Source organism: Euprymna scolopes, chromosome 36, assembly GCF_053919585.1.
Source record: "Euprymna scolopes isolate OS-2025 chromosome 36, ASM5391958v1, whole genome shotgun sequence".
Classification (NCBI taxonomy): Eukaryota; Metazoa; Mollusca; class Cephalopoda; order Sepiida; family Sepiolidae; genus Euprymna; species Euprymna scolopes.
Genome location: NC_136517.1, coordinates 42,903,121 through 42,921,550, shown reverse-complemented (window position 1 = coordinate 42,921,550; position 18,430 = coordinate 42,903,121).

Sequence of the window (18,430 nt, the reverse complement as noted above, 5' to 3'; positions counted from 1 at the left end):
AGCTTTAAACCACAAAATCATTTTGTAGAACTAGCTGACGATAGTTGAGTAAACGATATCGTTTTGAAAAGAGTTCATGCTAAAATCTCGCTAAGGAACAATAACGGTAAACTATGTTTCTGTATTCTAGAAAACGCTCTTCTAATCCCGAAATTTAAACAAAATATATTTTCTGTACAAGCTGCCATTAAACAAGGTACAAATATAAACTTTAGCCCCAATAAATCAAAACTGGTGTACTCGAATGGAACTGTATTCGACATTAAAGAAAATGGAAGAGTCCCATCGAAAACCACCTACCATGATTTACAGACATAGCATAAAATTCTTGGACACTGCAATATTCCTGATATCAAAAAGTTACCGATTGTAGTTGATGGAATGAAAATAAAAACATAAAAAAAAACTTAAACTGCGAGGTTTGTACGCAGGGAAAAATGACAAACTATCAAAACAAGATACCAGACAAGAAGGCCAAGAAAGTCATATCACTGGTGCATTGTGATTTGAACGGTCCCGTGGAACCGATGACCAGAAAACATTATAGATATGTGTTGAATTTCGTAGATGACCATTCAAGTTTAATAATGGTTTACTTTTTAAAGAACAAATCTGATACCCTGCTAGCAACTAAAAAATATTTAGCCGACGGTGAAGTAAAGTGTATTCGCTCTGACAACGGTACGGAATTCGCTAATAAAGACTTTGAACTTTTAACCATCGTATCAAACATGAAAAATCGGCCCCTAGATCGCCACACCAAAACGGGACTGCGGAAAGAGCATGGCGGACACTTTTTGAAATGGCTAGATGTCTACTCATTGAATCAAAACTTCCCAAAACCCTCTGGTCGTACGCACTTATGGCGGCTGCCTACATACGAAACAGGTGCCTTAACAAAACACTATCTAAAACCCCATATGAAGCTTTCTGCGGTAGAAAACCAAATTTAAGCAGAGTGCATATATTTGGTTCAACTTGCTTCGCATATATAGATAAAAAGAGTAAATTAAAGATTAAAACCGATACAGGTATATTTGTTGGATACGATAAAAACAGTCCAGCCAATTTAGTATTTTTTCCAAAGAAAAATAAAATTTAAAAAATCCAATGTGTAAAATTCACAGACACGTTTAATTTTAAAGACGAAACCCCCGTCATATGAAGAGGATGAAATTATATTTACTCAAATTATTAAAACAAAACATATTTGGGCTGGTGCATCTACTACTAGTCTCTCGCTCCTAGACAAGGTTCAAAAGAGTCGCCAATCTGATAGGCCCTGAACTGTCATCTAAACTTCAGCCTCTGACCCATCGACGAAATGTTGCATCCCTCTGCCTGTTCTACAAGTGCTTTAACGGTGAATGCTCTGACGAACTGCAAGCACTTGTGCCCTCTTGACGTAAATACCCCCGAAAAACCCGACAAGCAACTAAACCCCACCCCTTCACAGTAGAGATCCCTAGATGTAAGAAAGCCTTCTACTCCAGTAGTTTCTTCCCCAGGACAGCTAGACTTTGGAATTCCCTTCCAGGTCCCTGCTTCCCAAACGGTACTGACACGCAGAAGTTCAAGTGCAACGTGAACCGACATCTTGCTGCCCAACTCCCTACACAGTACCCCTGATGCCTATGTCCCTGATAGTAGCTCCTTACAACAAAGTGGCAATGTGCCTTGCTTGGGGGTGAAAATTTAAAAAAAAATGATGTTAAAGTCGACAGATACCACAAAAGAAATAGAAGGCGACCCGATGTTTTTGTGGTCGACAATATGAAATATTATCAAATCGACTATTGCTATTCCATGGAAAATACGCCAAAAAGCTTTAACGAAGCAATTAATTCAGAACATTGTGATGAATGGAAAATAGCCATGAAAAAAGAAATAGATGCTTTGACCGAAAATAATACTTATACGGTAGTACCTCTCCCAAAAGATAAACATGTTATTTCTACAACATGGGTCTTTACAAAAAAGACTACAGCACCAGGTGTTGAACACTACACAGCTAGATTTGTTGCTAAAGGATACTCTCATATTTACGGTATAGAATATTTTTCTACGTTTTCAGCGACCACAAACCTAACGACAATCAGAATTTTATTGCAAATCGCATCGCAATATGACCTAAACATCCATCAAATGGATGTAAAAAAAAATGCTTATTTGAATGCTCTAATAGACTGTGAAATTTATATTACTCCTCCAGAGGCATTTATAGTGAAAAATAAAAATAGCGTGTGGCGACTTAACAAATCATTATACGCTCTAAAGCAGAGTGCTCAGTGTTGGAATACAGTATTTCACGATTATGATTAAACAACAATTTAAACAATGCCCAGCAGACCTCTGTTTATATACCCAATACAAAGACAATAAACTACTGATTTTGGTTTTATGGGTGAATGATATTTTAATCGCATCAAATTGTGACATAATGTTGACAGATGTTAAGAAAAAATTAAGCAAATGACTCTTCCCGTGTTTAGTTTCAGAACAGTTTCCGATGGTTCGTTGTTTTAAACAAGTCCTTCATTATTTAGAAGGAACTAAAGAATAGAAGCTAGTATTGAGAAAGTAAAAAAAAAATCCCCTAAAATTAGATGGATTTTCAGATTCAGATTGGGGAAACGACGAAGATCGAAAAAGTATATCTGGATATATTCTTTCATGGAAATTTAAAAAACAACAGATTTAATCTCTCTCTACGTGTGAAGCAAAGTTTATCGCGATCACACATACGACCCAGGAAGCATTCTACCTTAAAAATATTCTAAAGACTCTTTTAGCCAGAATTAACTAAAAGCCCTGTATTACTTAATATTGATAATCAAACCAGTATAGTCTTAGCACAGAACACGATAATCAACCAAAGATCTAAGCATATAGATATAAAGTACCATTTCATAAAAAAACGAGGTGAAAAGGGAATCCATTATTTTGAATTACATATCATCAGAACAAAATTTCGCTGATGTATTCACGAAAACCGTAACAAGAATAAAACTTCAAAACTTGTTGGAGGATTCGACTTTGAATAATTTTTCACGGGCCTGTATGTAAATACATTTCTATATATTGAAAAAAAAAATAGTCCTGGGCAAGACGTTAAACTGCATCCATTTTTTTTTTGTACAGGATGACCAAAAAAAAAAAAACCAAAAGCTAAGTGGAGGCCATCTAGAACATATTCTGTAGAATGGAGAAAAAAAGGCCAAAGACTAGTGTTTCGATGTGATGTTTTGAATATAATAAACTAATTATTACCAAATTTTCATTTCATTCGAATAAAACACTAAGAAACGGGGCCTAATTAGAGTTAGGGCCCGTTTTTTTTTTTGGGGGGGGGGTCATCCTGTATTAAAACTTTAACCTACTAATGCGTAACTAATATTTTTACTGAAATAAAAAAAAAAAGACTTAAAAAAAGTCACATTTTCTTGGTAAATTTCCTTTTTGACAAATAATTTTTCCATCACTTTTTTGCAAACATTTTCTTTTTGACAAATACTTTCTGCATGCTTATTTTAAGGCGCGCATAAATTACCATTGACTTTTATTTTTTTTATGCACATTAGTTTTCTTTCTTATTTATCAAAAATGTCCTATTCTTTTTGCACTGTTTTAATTAACAAAAAAAACCCTCTCTTTTTAAATGGGTACATATTGCATGTTTATTTATATGTATATTCATTTATATGTATGAGCATGCGTTTTTGAACAAAACTGCAGAATCAAATTTTAGAAATGGCTTCCTTTTTTCACATTCCCATCCCTTTTTAAGGTAAAAATAAAAAAAAATCTTTGATTTCTCTTTTATGTACACATAGATGTATATGTTGGACATTTGAACAAAATAATAAATGGCGTCATTTTACATGCTAAAATTTTAAGATCCAAATGATTTCTAATTCTGAGTGTAAAGAACGAATCTTTGACGATTACTCTACCCTGTCTCCCTGCAGCCGAAGCCGTTAGGAAACATATCCCATCATAGTAGCACTATAATGGGGTAGATGTTTATTTGCTGTCCACCACAACAAAATGTGGCACAAGGCCAGAAGCTGGAGAGTGGAAAAGTTCCCCTAAAGGAGGGGCACTCTTGCCTCAAAACAAAAAGTGCCTGAGCACCCCCATCGGATTTCCCCGGTAGGGGCACCTCAGATGACAAACAAACTTGCCCCATCAGAAAGCCCGGTGGCAAGGCTTGGGAGGGTGGACCTCCTAAGTGATACCCAACAAGCGGTTTACCTCAGCCCGACAGGTGGTAGACCGGTTCCTGACCCCTCACCTATCGGGCTGAGTGTCAAGAATGAATCCTTGACGAGTACTTTACCTTGTCTCCTTGCAGCCGAAGTTGCTAGGAGACCATCCCATCATGGGGTAGATATTTAATTGCTGCCCACCACAGCAATATTTGACACAAGGCTGGAAAATGGGGATCCAAGCAGGCTCCCTTAAAGACTGGGCATTCCTGCAATAGCAAAAATTGCCTGAGTAACCCCGTCGACATTCTTTGGTTGGGCGCCTCAGACGACAAGCAATGAACTTGCCCCTCCGGAAAGTCTGGTGGCAAGGCCTGGGAGGGTGGACCCCCTGTGTATTGCCCAGGCGGTGTACCTCAGTCCGACACGTGCTGGGCCAGTTCCCAGCCTCTCACCTATCGGGCTGAGTGTCAAGAACGAATCCTTGATGAGTACTCTACCTTGTCTCCTTGCAACCGAAGGCGCTAGGAGATATATCCCAAGCATACAAGACTATGATGGGGTAAAGATTTATTTGCTTCCCACCTCAGCAAAATGTGGCACAAGGCCGGAAAGTGGGGATCCAGCAGACTTCCCTAAAGGAGGAGCACTCCTGCAATTGTAAAAATTGCCTGAGTAACCTCGTCGGCATTCCCCGGTCAGGGCGCCTCAGGCAGTAAGCGATAAACTTACTCCACCAGAAATCCCAGTGGCAAGGCCTGGGAGTGTGGACCTCCTAGTTATTACCCAGTCCGACAGGTTATTACCTCAGTCCGACAGGTGCTGGGCCGGTTCCCGTCAGGCTGAGTATCAAGTGACGAATCCTTGACGAGTTCTTCTACCCTGTCTTCCTGCAGCCGAAGCCGCTAGGAGACACATCCCATCATCCAAGATGAATGATGGGGTATGATCCTGCACAGTCGGGAGATTCTATTTCTAAACGATGCTGCTAGGAACTGACAAATCGAATTGATTCACGTTCTACTAACAACAAATCAGAAATCAGAATTGCTCCATAAATATTAAACCTTTCTGTAGCAATTTCGCATATGTCTTCTTCGTGTCAACATGGGAAGAATCTTTTGCTATGCGGATTCCAACCAGTCACATCAGGACTTGTGTAGAACAACGAACCATCAGAAACTGTTCTGAAACTAAACATGGCTTGCACTTCTAGAACAAGAAAAGGTATGGTGAATTCCTAAGGTTTATATATGCACAGACACAGAGACACACACATTATTATTATTACGGGGGTACCGTGTTCGGACTCCAGCTAGGCTCCAGGACATAGTTGCTGATTCTCTGTTTTGAATGTTACTTTTCACTGCCTTCGTTCAGGATTGAACTCAGCCACTGCCTTCGTCCAGGATTGAACTCAGCACCTTTGGGTAACTGTAAACTTTGATACAATGACTAGGACCACTCGGCCATATGTCACTAGGACAATTCTTAGTTGGTTTTTGTTAATATTAAACCTATAATAATAATAATAAAGGGTTGGGTTCGAGACTCCTAACAAATGGTTCGATACAAAACACCTGATGAAGGCCGGAGAGCAAAACGGCCGAAATGTTGTGACTATAACAACCAAGATGAGGAAGTCAGTCGGAAAATCTCAATCAATGAAAACACCTCATCTCAAAAATACAGACAATTACTAAAATATATCTTGGTCTTCTTTTATTGAGCACTCTTAATAACCTCATTAAATTTATTAGTTATCACTCTTGAATATCTTTAACCTGGAATATATATATATACAGTCCTGGTCAAAATCATAAGACCACTTAAGAAAGTAAGCGTTTATGCATATTATCGAATTTTTAATCAAACAAATGGTTGAAACCATTGCCAAAAGGGAAAATATGATGGAAAAAAATTAAATCTGCTTCATTCGAAACCTTAACCCTGATCTAATAATTATTTAAAAAAAAAAAAAACATTTTCACCTGGTCAAAATCATAAGACCACTGATAATTTATCTAACAAAAGGCAATTATAAATTACTAAAAAGGGGCTCAGTATTTAGTATAGCCTCCATTATTACGAATTACTTCAAAAATTCTCTTCGGCATGCTTGCGGCTAAGTTTTTTATCAGTTGCGAAGGAATTTTATCCCATGTACTGAAAACTGAATCAACAAGTTCCTTTATCGAATCATACTGGGTTCCATCCTTGAACACTTCTTTTGCCATCCATCCCCAAAGATTTTCAATGGGATTGAGGTCCAGAGAACATGCTGGATGATCTAACAATTCTATATTATTTGAAGAAAAGTATTCTCGTGCTTGTCGAGAAGTGTGTATCGCAGCGTTGTCTTGCTGGAAAATCCAATTTCTTCCACACAGACGTGGACCTTCAGTCCTGATAGAAGCATTTTCAAGCATTGAAATGTACTTCAGTGATGTTTGCCGGCCTTTCACTACTTGCAGCTTTAGGGTCTCAGCTGACGAGAAAGCACCCCAGATCATTAAAGACCCTCCTCCACTATGCCGAGTTGAAAAAGTCTCTTTGGGCAAATTTTTATCATGCCAATAGTGTTGAAATCCATCTGGACCATCTAGATTAAACTTTTTCTCATCGGAGAAAATTACATTTTCCCACTTCTCTTCATCCCAAGTCTGGTATTTGGCAGCATATTTAAGTTGGTTAGTTTTGTGCTGTTCAAGAAGGCGTGGTTTCTGCAGTCGCTTTAAATGATTGAAACCCTTCATTTTCAGATGCTTTCTGATTGTTTTAGGACTACATTCTGCTGCTGTTTGGCTTTTCAATCGATTTGAGCTCATACTGGAGTTGTTTTTTTTTTTAACTTCTTCTGATACGGTGATCCAGTGATGGGATTATTTTTTTTTGGTCGACCTGGACTCTTTTTGTGCTCATATTGATCTGGGTTTCTTAAAAAATTTGTGATGACCGTTTTGCTACAATTCACTTCATTTGCGATGGATCTATGGGAGAGTCCACCCCTATTAAGCTCAAAGATCCTTCCTCTCTCAAACTCTGCTAATGGTTTCCCTTTTGCCATTTATAATTTAGTAAGATGTTTTTTATCTACTAACAAGTTGCTTTTAGTAATATAGAAAGCTTTTTGTATTCATTTTTTCAAAACTAGCCGATTTTATTAAAGTGGTCTTATCATTTTGACCAGGTGAAAATGTTTGTTTTTTAAAAAATAATTATTAGATCAGGGTTAAGGTTTCGAATGAAGCAGATTATATATATATATGATGTAACATCTAACACATAACCCTAGTTCTAATGTTTAATTTCTGATGGAATTTTCCAATTTATCCTCCTTATCCTAGCCTTATGTGGGAAATACCGTTTTTAATATTAATGCACTTACATCTAATCTCGCTACATGGATTCTTTTTCAGAAAGTTGGTATGTTCATGACAGCTTTCTCTCTCTCTCTCACACACACACATACACACACACTCATGTGTGTATGCAGTTTACAAATAAGAGAAAGAGTTCATCAGCTTATTTGCTACATGTGACTACAGACTTCCTGTATATGTTTCAATATCTTGAAACAGTTTTATTCTAAAATGTTAACTTCTAGTGGAAATTTCCATGTTTCTGCCTAATCTCACTTTATGGAATTTTTCATTTATTCGCCTTATTTTTACACACCCACTTCTAATGTTGCTACAACACAAGTAAACAACCTCATAATCGCTTTCACATGATTGGATACCTCCCAGTCCATCGTAAAGCTCAGACAAGCATATGCATAAACTCAAAGTTTATATTCATAACATCCTACTTTTGATTAAAGGATATAGTCTAGACTCAGATGATCAGAGAGATACAGCCACAGCTGATAACTAGAGCTAGGACAACAGCATATTCTTTTCATTGTTTTTAGTGTGTATCCGTTGATATCTTATATGCTTTTATATAGAGTGATGTGGTTCTCGGTTGATTAACTGTGTCGGATATATACTCAAGAGTCAAAACCATGAAAATAATATTCTGTTGTTATAGCCCTACTGATAACAATATGCATAGCTTCTCTACTGAGCATTCATTTCACAGACCAACCTCCCAGCTCATGATGATCAGCAAGTCTTGCTTCTTGATCTATTCTTCGCTACACTGCTTGAGGCTTGCATAACGAATGCATTATGGCCCACATGGGAACACTGATCATTTTATGTTAATGGTTGATATTGTCTTACAACTTTCAACTCCAAGCTTAAGAATAGCTGCTCAAAATAACTACAGACTGATGGGAAGTATAGTAGGTTAGATCATAGGGTCAAATGGTGTCTTCCCCTGTTGATCAGTGCATGAATGAGGTAACTAAATGGGTTCCGGCAGGTATTAAGAAATTCTATAGCAAGCTTCACTCTCCACAATAGTTCACTTTGACCTATGCAGCTCCTATTGCTTATAGGCCACAAGTATTCAACTACGATAAATCTAATGGAAATATGCATGAAGAAATCATTGTAAGAGTAGGTATACCAAGATGATCACAAAACGTATTGAGTTGCAGAAATGAGGTACTTGCAATTTCTGGAAAAATCTATAATAGTGTAGTGGCAACCACCATGAGATTACCTGCATGGCTACTGATAAGGTTGAACTGCTTGCTAGCAGTTCGCCTCAAATTCCATCTTGAACTCCACAAACCTCCCAAATCCTCACTATGGATTGAAGCCACCCTAGATGATCTGATCTGAGATAACATAAAACCTTTGACATCTCCAACGGATGCAGGCTTGATCTTATCCCTACCATTATCTCAAAGAAATGCTCTGCTGAACTGGAACCTGTCCTCTTCAAACTCTACGACAAATACCTTCTCGAATTCTGTTTCATCGAGAGCTGGGAAAATGCTAAAAGTGTTAACGGTGTTCAAGAATTCTGGTGAAAGAACTGACTCACAAAATTAATGCCCTATCAGTCCTCGTTCTGCTCTTTGTTAGAATCTTTGAATCATTAATCAATCTAGAGATAAATTTTTTTTTTTTTTTTTTTTTTTTTTTTTACATAGGCATCACCACTTATCAAGGCCCAGAGGCCACTCGAGGATGAGGGTTAAACGTAACCCCTCCAGTGCAGCTCAGCTCAGGTGCATAGGCTCGTGATTGAAGTGCACCTGTAGCCGATACCTGTGGCGTTACCCGTGGTTTCGTCTAGTGGTCGAATTCGTCTTCGGGTCGTCGTTGGTCTCTCTCCGGTTCTGCTTTCAAATCAGCTTCCAACCGCCACCTGGGCTATCAGAGAAATATATTGCATTCACAACGGCGTTCCAATCAAAGAAAAGAAAGTCAAAACTTAATTGTTTTTTCTTAACACAGAATTGATTATTGTCTTTGACTTTACAATATAATAGTTACACACAAGCCTAGTCATGCAACTTAGGGGGCTGGCAGTTTTGTTTCTTTTACCAAGTTCTCCGTTCTTCATCTACCGTCAGTCCACGGGAAGGGATTAGCAAAAAAGGACCCCAATTAGCAAAGTGTCTTGGTTTTATCAAATCAGTTGTTCCTCCTTCCACCTTTTTGGAGTTATTCTTTCTTTCTTTCCTTTCCCTCTCTTCTTTTATCGTATCAATTTGTACTCCCTTTTCCTTTTTTGAATTTCCTCTCTCTCTCTGTTTCCCTAATTTCTACTACTTCTCTCGGCTTTTATCTATATCAATTTTTAACCCTCATTGCACTGAGGTGTTACTTATGTAATTAGGAGCTATTAGTCACCTCCAGGTCGACCATGTCACTCAACAGGGGGTTATCTTTCAGATGCAAGGTTCCTTGTTTACTTGCGGTTGTAACGATGTAAGATTCCGTTGTACGGAAGACCAAATCGGCCATAATTTAAATATTTAAATTTATTTACTGAATTTAAATATTTAAATTGATATACTGTTTAAACGATAATATACGTCTACGATGTTTTTATTGGCGCTTTTCTTCGTATTTTTTAATAACATTTTTTTGCACCATTTACAAGTTTTTTTTTACAAATATTTTTTTTAATACTGTAATAGTAAAATTATTTTAGTAACATTCTATATTGGATACGTTTTTTTTATGAAGTTTAAGTAAAAAAGTTCATTTTTTTATTATTAAAAATACATTTCATGAAAACACTCATTATAAAATGTTCACGTTGTTTAATTAAAAGTTCTCAATTTTAATCTAATAGTTTTATAATTTTGTTATTTTGTTACAAATTTCTAATAAAGATTATTTTAATTTTAACGGTAATTTGGTTTTCATTATAAACTCCGTCATGTTAAAGGCTTTAAAATCACTTTAAATAGTAAATCAATTTTAATATTCAAAAAAAAAAAGAGAAATCAACAGGAAAAAAATCTCGTGTGAAAACATTACGAGATACTTTTTCCGTATAATTAATAAATGTATCTTTATTTTACTATTACAGTATTAAAAAAATTATTTGTAAAAAGAACTTGTAAATGGTGCAAAAAAATGTTATTAAAAATATGAAGAAAAACGCCAATAAAAACATCATAGACATTTTGGCCGATTTGGTCTTCCGTACAACGGAATCTTACATCGTTAAAACCGCAAGTAAACAATGAACCTTGCATCTGAAAGATAACCCAACAGGGTTTTAAAAACAACCTCTTCGCTGTTAACAGATTTTTAACAGCCATGATATCGGAACAAATTCTCGTTTGTCTTTCTCTTAAAAACCCCACCCCGGCCCTGATGTGATAAGCTACAACTATTTATCTCCATGAATGACTCGTCAAACATTTTCGGCTGGCGACCCTGTATTGCTTTTTCTGCTAACTCGAGAATCTCATTATCATATTTATTTTCCATCGAAATATTCCTATTTCTTCTCTCATAAACATCTGTTTTTCCTTGACCAAGTGTCAGTATGTCCCCCCCCCTAACTCATCCTCTATTTGAAAAGCAACATCATCTGGTGTCGCCAGGGATCTCGTCATATAAAGACAATATAGTAATCGTTAGTAATGGAGATTCAGTAAATTTGTTAACTTAAGTGGAACGGCTCATCAAGAACTTGTTTACGTTGGACTTGAAGACAGCCATATTGTAGTCAGCTGGAAAGCAGCTAAAAGGAAGACAGTTCCATAGGCGTGCAGTTCTAAGAAAGAGACTTTGTTCATGGAATCTATGTTTAGGTTTAGGCACAGATAAAGAGTGGAGAAAATTATTGATAATGTTTTCAGTTAGACGAGTGTTTCTCGCGAAAGTTTGGCAAGGGGGGAACCGTAGATTGGAGCTCAAACGAGCACTTGCCATGAAAATAACAATAATGCAGAGAGACTAGCAACATCTCTTCTGTGAGAAAGAAGTTGCAGGGAAGAGAAAAGGGCATCCTCTACTAGGCTACAAAGTTTATTTTGAACTCTATCAAGGCAGGATAAGTCCTTTCTAGCAGCTCCTGCCTAGATGTGACAACAGTACTCCATCCTTGGACGTACCTGGCTCTTATACAGGTAGAGAATTGCATCAGTAGTGAGATATCTACTGGATCGATAGAAGAATTCTATCATTTTTCCAGCGATTTTGGCAATGGATCTGATGTATGTGCTCCATTTCAGATCAGGAGTGACGGTCAAGCCCAGTAGATTGTCAAAACATGAAGCCTCTCCAAGTTGACGCCAGATGGAGATCAAAGCATTGATAATGTAAAGATAGAAGCTTGGTTTTAGATGCATTAAAAGTAACAAGCCACCTCTTTCCTCATTATACCACATGCTCAAAATCAGAGAAGAGAGAATCAAAAAGAACTTGGTTGTTTACGGTCTTTGATGTGCTACCATAGATTGTAGTGTCATCAGCATAAATGTCTACAAATGACGTAAGGATGTGATTTGGAAGATCATTAATGCAGATCAGGAAGAGAGTTGGGCCCAGGATGGACTCCTGAGGGACTCCAGCATTAAAACTGTGAGCTTCTGATTTCTTCACATCAACCACTACTCTTATGAATCTATCAGAGAGAAATGATTTAATCATTGAGAAGACATTTCCAGTTATACCGTAGCTGGATATCTTGTAAAGTAAACCTTTGCTATACCCTATCACAGGCCATCAAATTCACCACTTCGTTAATGCTAAGTTACATTCTATTATGGCTATCCTAATGGTTACGTTAGATATTCGGACCCTGTGGCAGTAGTTAGAGATTATGTCAGCTAGTATTAATTTCGAAAATTAATCTTTAAGTGCATGTCAGGACGACCTGGTGGCAAACGAAAATAAACCCAATGCATTGGGAACTGGTGGTTGTCAATGAACAGGTATGGTCTTCATTATGACTTACTGTATGAATTAAGTCTTATTTGTAAGTTTGAAAAAGTTCTTAAGTCTATTCGTATAATTTAGTTTTAGGTCAATTGTCTACACGTTGCATACGGTGTCCCTGCAGATATGCGATCTCATGTGAAGACGTGATAACTGATCTTAGAGTTAAAGCTTGGGAAGGCAATTTTGCCTTTACAGAAAAGATAATTATTTCCCTTTGACCATGTCGTCATCCTAACAGTCTTACATTTATCATACCGTCTTATCAAGGATATAACATTCGCTGTGAAAGGCCAAAGAAAATATTAATTTGGTCCGTTTTTATCACCAAAAAGGTGTAATTGGCTGACAAGTTTCATATGAATCGATCAATAAATATTGGAAATTCCAGAGGACACATTTTCATTCATTCAGCCACAAATAATGGATTTGCCGTAGTAACTAAGTTCATGTCAAAGCGTGTTTTCGTTAAGCGCTTAAGTTTTGAATCCAGTCTAACATTCTCCCTTCTTTTATAACAGAAATCAGAATCATTATCATGTTCAGTTTAACGTCCACTTTACATACTGGCATGCACCAGAGCTTTAAATGGCTTGGTTTGGTTGTTTTGTTTCATGGCATATCAACTCTTTCTGGATTATTTAACCCTTAGGCTATGCTGGCTGTTAATTTTTTAACACCTAGTTTTTACTATTACAAACAACTGCAACAATGGTGTCTTCAATGACTATGGAATTCTTCTTTACCATAACTGCATTGATCAATGAATGAAACCCATGTTTGAATGTTTGTATTGACTTTTGATAAAGATTCTTTTTCAAAGACCCTAGACTTGATTTTATGTGATGTGAAAAAATCCACACCCTTCATAGGCAATGTGTGTAAAAATACCATCGTGGCCCAAGGGTTAATGCCATATCCGATCATTTTAGTAAAAGTTTTTATGCATCAAGTTTTTTTTTTTTTCTTTTTTTATTCTTCCAAATATTCGTTTTTGATTTAGGAAAATTGTTTTTGCTTTGATAAACATGATTGAGTTTTGCAAAGGAAAAAAAAAAAAAAAAAAAAAAAAAAACATCAATGTTTTGTGGTTTTAGGTCAGGAAGCCGGTATCTTTAGACAGCCTGATCTGGTAGCACCAGTTTGGACAGCTTTCAGAAACTTAATTTTAACTTACTCTACATTTTTATTCATCCATCGTTCTCTCAAATTCACCCTCATCACTTCCTCTCATTTTGTTCTTGGTTTTTCCTTATGAACTGAACCTGCTACTTCAATACAATAATACTGTAGGCTTTGCTGTTACCAGATCAGGCTATCTGGAGATACTGGTTTCCTGACCTAAAACACATCAAACATTGATGTTCTTGTTTTTTTCCTTCCCCTTTCCCATATTACTCCCTTTCGCTGGAACTGTTCTACATCCAACCCAAGAATGCTCATCTATTTTTTTTTTTTAATGTGACCAAACCAACAAAGTCTCCTGTTCTGTACTGATTTCATACTGTCTAGATTCAATAGTCCTCTGAATTCATTCGATATAAACTAGTTTTTGAGACTCACATTACACATTCATTGTATCATTTCTCTACATATCAATGCATATTCTCAACCCTTACGTCCATACATCATCACACTGCATATTCTTCTCTTGTTCGCCAGCAATAATACAAAGTTGGTTAATTATAGCAGAAATTTCCTAAACTTACTCCATTCATTCTTGCTATCACACTACTACCAACTCTTTCCGTGTCCCAATGATATCACAAAGGTAACAAATCTTTTTGAAAACCTTGCCATTCCTCACATCCGAATTCTCATCCATTTTTTTTTTTTTTTTTGCAGATAAACTGATTATCATTTAACCTACTTTTAGTTTCACTACACGTCCTGAGTACCCAATACTTACAAATACTACAAAAGATGGAATTGCTTGCTTTTCACTCTTCTCACAAACCAAGCAGGGAACACTACAACACTTATCACTTTGGTCTTGGTAACATTTGCCATCAGACCTTCACTTTCCATAACATTCTTTCACGTCTCCAACGTAAGCAGACTTTCCATGGTTTTACAGGTAAGCACTAAATCAGCAGCATGTATATGAAAAAAGTAAATAAAATAAGAAAGAGATAAAGAGAAAGAATGGTAAACTAAGGATGCTTTACAAATATGCACCTTCCAGATGCACACACGTTTTATAATTATACTAGCAGGACCTATGTACTGACGTTGCCCAGTGGAAGTATGGGCAGCCCGCCCCCATAAAAAAAAAAAAAAAAAAAAAAAAAAAAAAAAAAAAAAAAATCACAGTTGTTAGTGAGAGCCACTGCCAGCCCAGTAAAATAGCGGGCACTAGCACTCATGGCCAAAATGAATGTACTGTGCTGAAGTAATAACGTTAGTATCTATTAACTCATTCTTAACATTAATTATGTGATGTCATTATTCTGTGCTTTCACCTAACATGTCAAATAAAAGTAAGGGAGTGTGGCCTATTAGATGGCAGGTGTTACCGTCTGCCTGTAATCTATAATAATGAAAATAAAAAAGTGAACTAAAAATTAATTATAACCCAGTGCATTTATGCTGAAAGGAACATTGTGTCACAAGGAAAAGAAACAACCAAAAAACACTGTGGCAGACCTGAAAATGATTCCAGTAGCCTGTAAATATTTCCTTTTCACTTTGTAATTTTTTCCGGCGATTATCATTGAGTACAGGCTTAATTTTCAGATTAAAAAAGATATTTAAGGTAGTATTTTTAATGACTGTAATAGTCGGGGATCAATTTGTAATGATAACGTTGTAATAAATGGAACGCACACTTTTTGCCACGTCAGTTGTTAATGCTGCCCCTAGCCGTTAAATGTTTCCCCTTTTCTTTTGATAAGATGCATACAATTTTTTCCAAGGTATTTTGGTAATATGAAAGCTAGGCATGTAATCTATGATAAGCGCCGTAAAAATTTGCGAAAAAAATTGAAAAGGAAAAAATCTAAATGCTAGTGGCAGCATTAACAATGGGAATGGCCAAAAAGTGGGTGTTCACTGTAGTAGTAGGTTATAACTCCAAATTAAAGCATGTAAGCACTGATAATCGCCTGAAAATGTATGAATAAATAAATAAATAAATAAAATAAAAAAAAAATAAAAATAAAAAAAAATTTAAAAAAAAGTAAATGGTAGGGGTAACATTATTCAGACCCAACAATTTTTTTTCCCCTAATCTGACAGTTATTCCTGTAATCGATGATAATCGCCCGAAAATCAAGTACAAAAAACTGAACAGGGTCAGCATTTTTCAGGCCTGCCAAACCATATTTGGGTGTACCTAAACAATTAGACCCTCCCCCTCCTATGACCAAAGTTGATCATCTTTTTTTCAACTGTTTGTGTAGATTATTATCGTTTGGACCTTCGGCTACCAAGAAAAGCTGTACATTTAAAGATTCGGAAAGAGGGTTTCCATTTCACATGCAACATTATAGTAAACATGAAAAAATATTAAGAGAGAAAAATAGGGACTCCTTCCTCTAACGATGTTGCAATTGTGATGGTGTTGCTCGTAGGATGTAATGTAGTATTTTATTATCACAACTGAACATGTCTGAAATGGTGTTCGAAAACTACATAAGATAGTGGCTATTAGCCTAGCTCTAATGAATTTGTATGTGGCATCTGTTTTAGCAAACCTACAATACTTTTGTCCAGAGGGAAATTCCTGTGGCTATTTTATTAATATAATAAAGAAGAGGAAAACAGCTTAAATTAAACATTCCCTGGTACGAAGTTAGCTTGAGCTCCCTTGGCAGCTGATGCAAAGAACCAGAAAAGGTTGGTCAAGCGTTCCTACTGTCTGTACAACTGCAAAGAAAGCTATGGCCATACATCAAAATCTTTACTCAAGAAACAACGTGAATAAGGTTCTGAATCAGAACACTTCGCTCAGTAGGGATTACCATGACAGGTGACACCTGATCGTCATCAAACTACTCTACAACAACCAGCAAAGAATAACAGGAAAGATAGCGATATGGAATTAATGAATACCTCGAGGGAGAGAGATGGATTGGGGTGGGGGGGGATTTATTTATTCACAAGGCCGATTTTTAATGTGAGGAGTGAAGGGGAAATGGAAATCAACTTCCCGGGGAATAGGGGAGCTGGATGGTGACAATTGGTATGAAGGATTGCACCTACATTGACCAAGGTCTTATATGTGAGGCTGTCCCCACATATGGTCTTTGCTTGCAGGGTGTTTATTTGCTCCCCGACTGAGCAAATTAGGCACAAGGCCGTTTTTTAATGTGAGAAGTGAAGGGGAAATGGGGACCAACTCCCCGGGGAGTAGGGGAGCTGGATAGAGACAATTGGTATGAAGGGTTTCCCCTACATTGACCAAGGTCTTATATGTGGGGTTTCCCCCACATATGGTCTTTGCTTGCAGTATCTGCAGGAACAGATACTACACTTTGATCTTGGCCCGAGGCCACAAAGATCCCCCCCCCCAAAGTGGGAGGTCAGCTCCAAGAGAGAGATGGATGGGAAGCCATAGCCGTCAATGCCTGTATTAGGCAAGACATCACTTGAATGAAAATATATTATGCATGTATGGATTTTTTTTTTTTTTTTTTTTTTTTTACATAAGCTTCACACAACTTAGTCGTTTGAAATACAGAGACAATTTGTTTATAGTGATGAAGGCTTTGTGTAGAACTATCCACACGTTTTTGAAACTTAATCTCAAACTGTGCAATTCATTGCCACACACAGTAGACCTCGGGTCTTACAGAGTTTTCCTTCTTTTAGGCGCAGATCATAATAAAGACTGAGAATGCATCTCTACCAGTGGTTTTAAACGCGTCCCCAGATACTAACCTGGAAATTTCTACATCCCAGTGCAATGCATACAGTGCCTAGTATTCCCCAATAGTCAGCCATCTGGTACTGGCTAAGCTTATCATTGCTTAACGTCAGTGATCTAACAAGAACAAAAAAAAATGCAACACGTGCTTGCAAGAGGAAGAAAGTCGACAAGTGGCTCGCTAATACCAGCGTGCAGTCAGAAGAAATATAAACACATGCCAGATTAAAATGGCAGCGAGAGACTTTAAGTGATGCCAAAAGTAATCTATATATATAAAAGCCAAACGTCTGTGTGTATGTATGTATGTTTGTTTGTAACGCTAAAACTTTTGAAAGACGGAACCAAACTTGACAAATTTGGTATCATATCGAAGCCCCATCACCCGGATGACAAATATCGAAATTTCACGTCAAACGGACCACTAGAAGTGGGTCAACTGATCAGTTATCTTCGAGGGGGGCCCCAAAAAAACCTGTCATTATCTATATATATAAAAGAAGACAAATGTTTGTTTGTAACGCTAAAACCTGAGATGAAAGATTCCTCTCCCCTAAGAATAAAACATATGTTCAATATCTGCTTTTGTTTTTTCATTGTTTATACGGTCCCGAGCAACGCCGGGTAGCCCTGCTAGTGGGAATATAAAAAACCTTTTGTAAAAAAAAAAAAAAAAAAAATGCTGACCCGGATTTTATTTATTTCTTTGCAGTTTTATTTTTAGGAATTACGAAAGCAAAGTGTAAAGGTAACGTTACAGAAAGATTTGATGAGAAAAAAAAAAAAAAAAAAAAAGATCAAGAAGTTTTAGAGTGAATTTCGCACTGAGAGCAGAGTCATTCATGAAAATCTCAGGAACATGTCTATGATTGAAAGAGACAAGAGAAAAGTTTAATATTGAAGAGCCTGGGTGGTTAATGCTGATAAAAAACTGATGCTTGTTCAAAATTCAACTTAATTAAAAATACAGAAAAATCTTTATGATGTACGCACGCATCACAAAACAAAAACGTCATATTCTAAAAATCACGTAAATTGATTAAGTAGGGTTT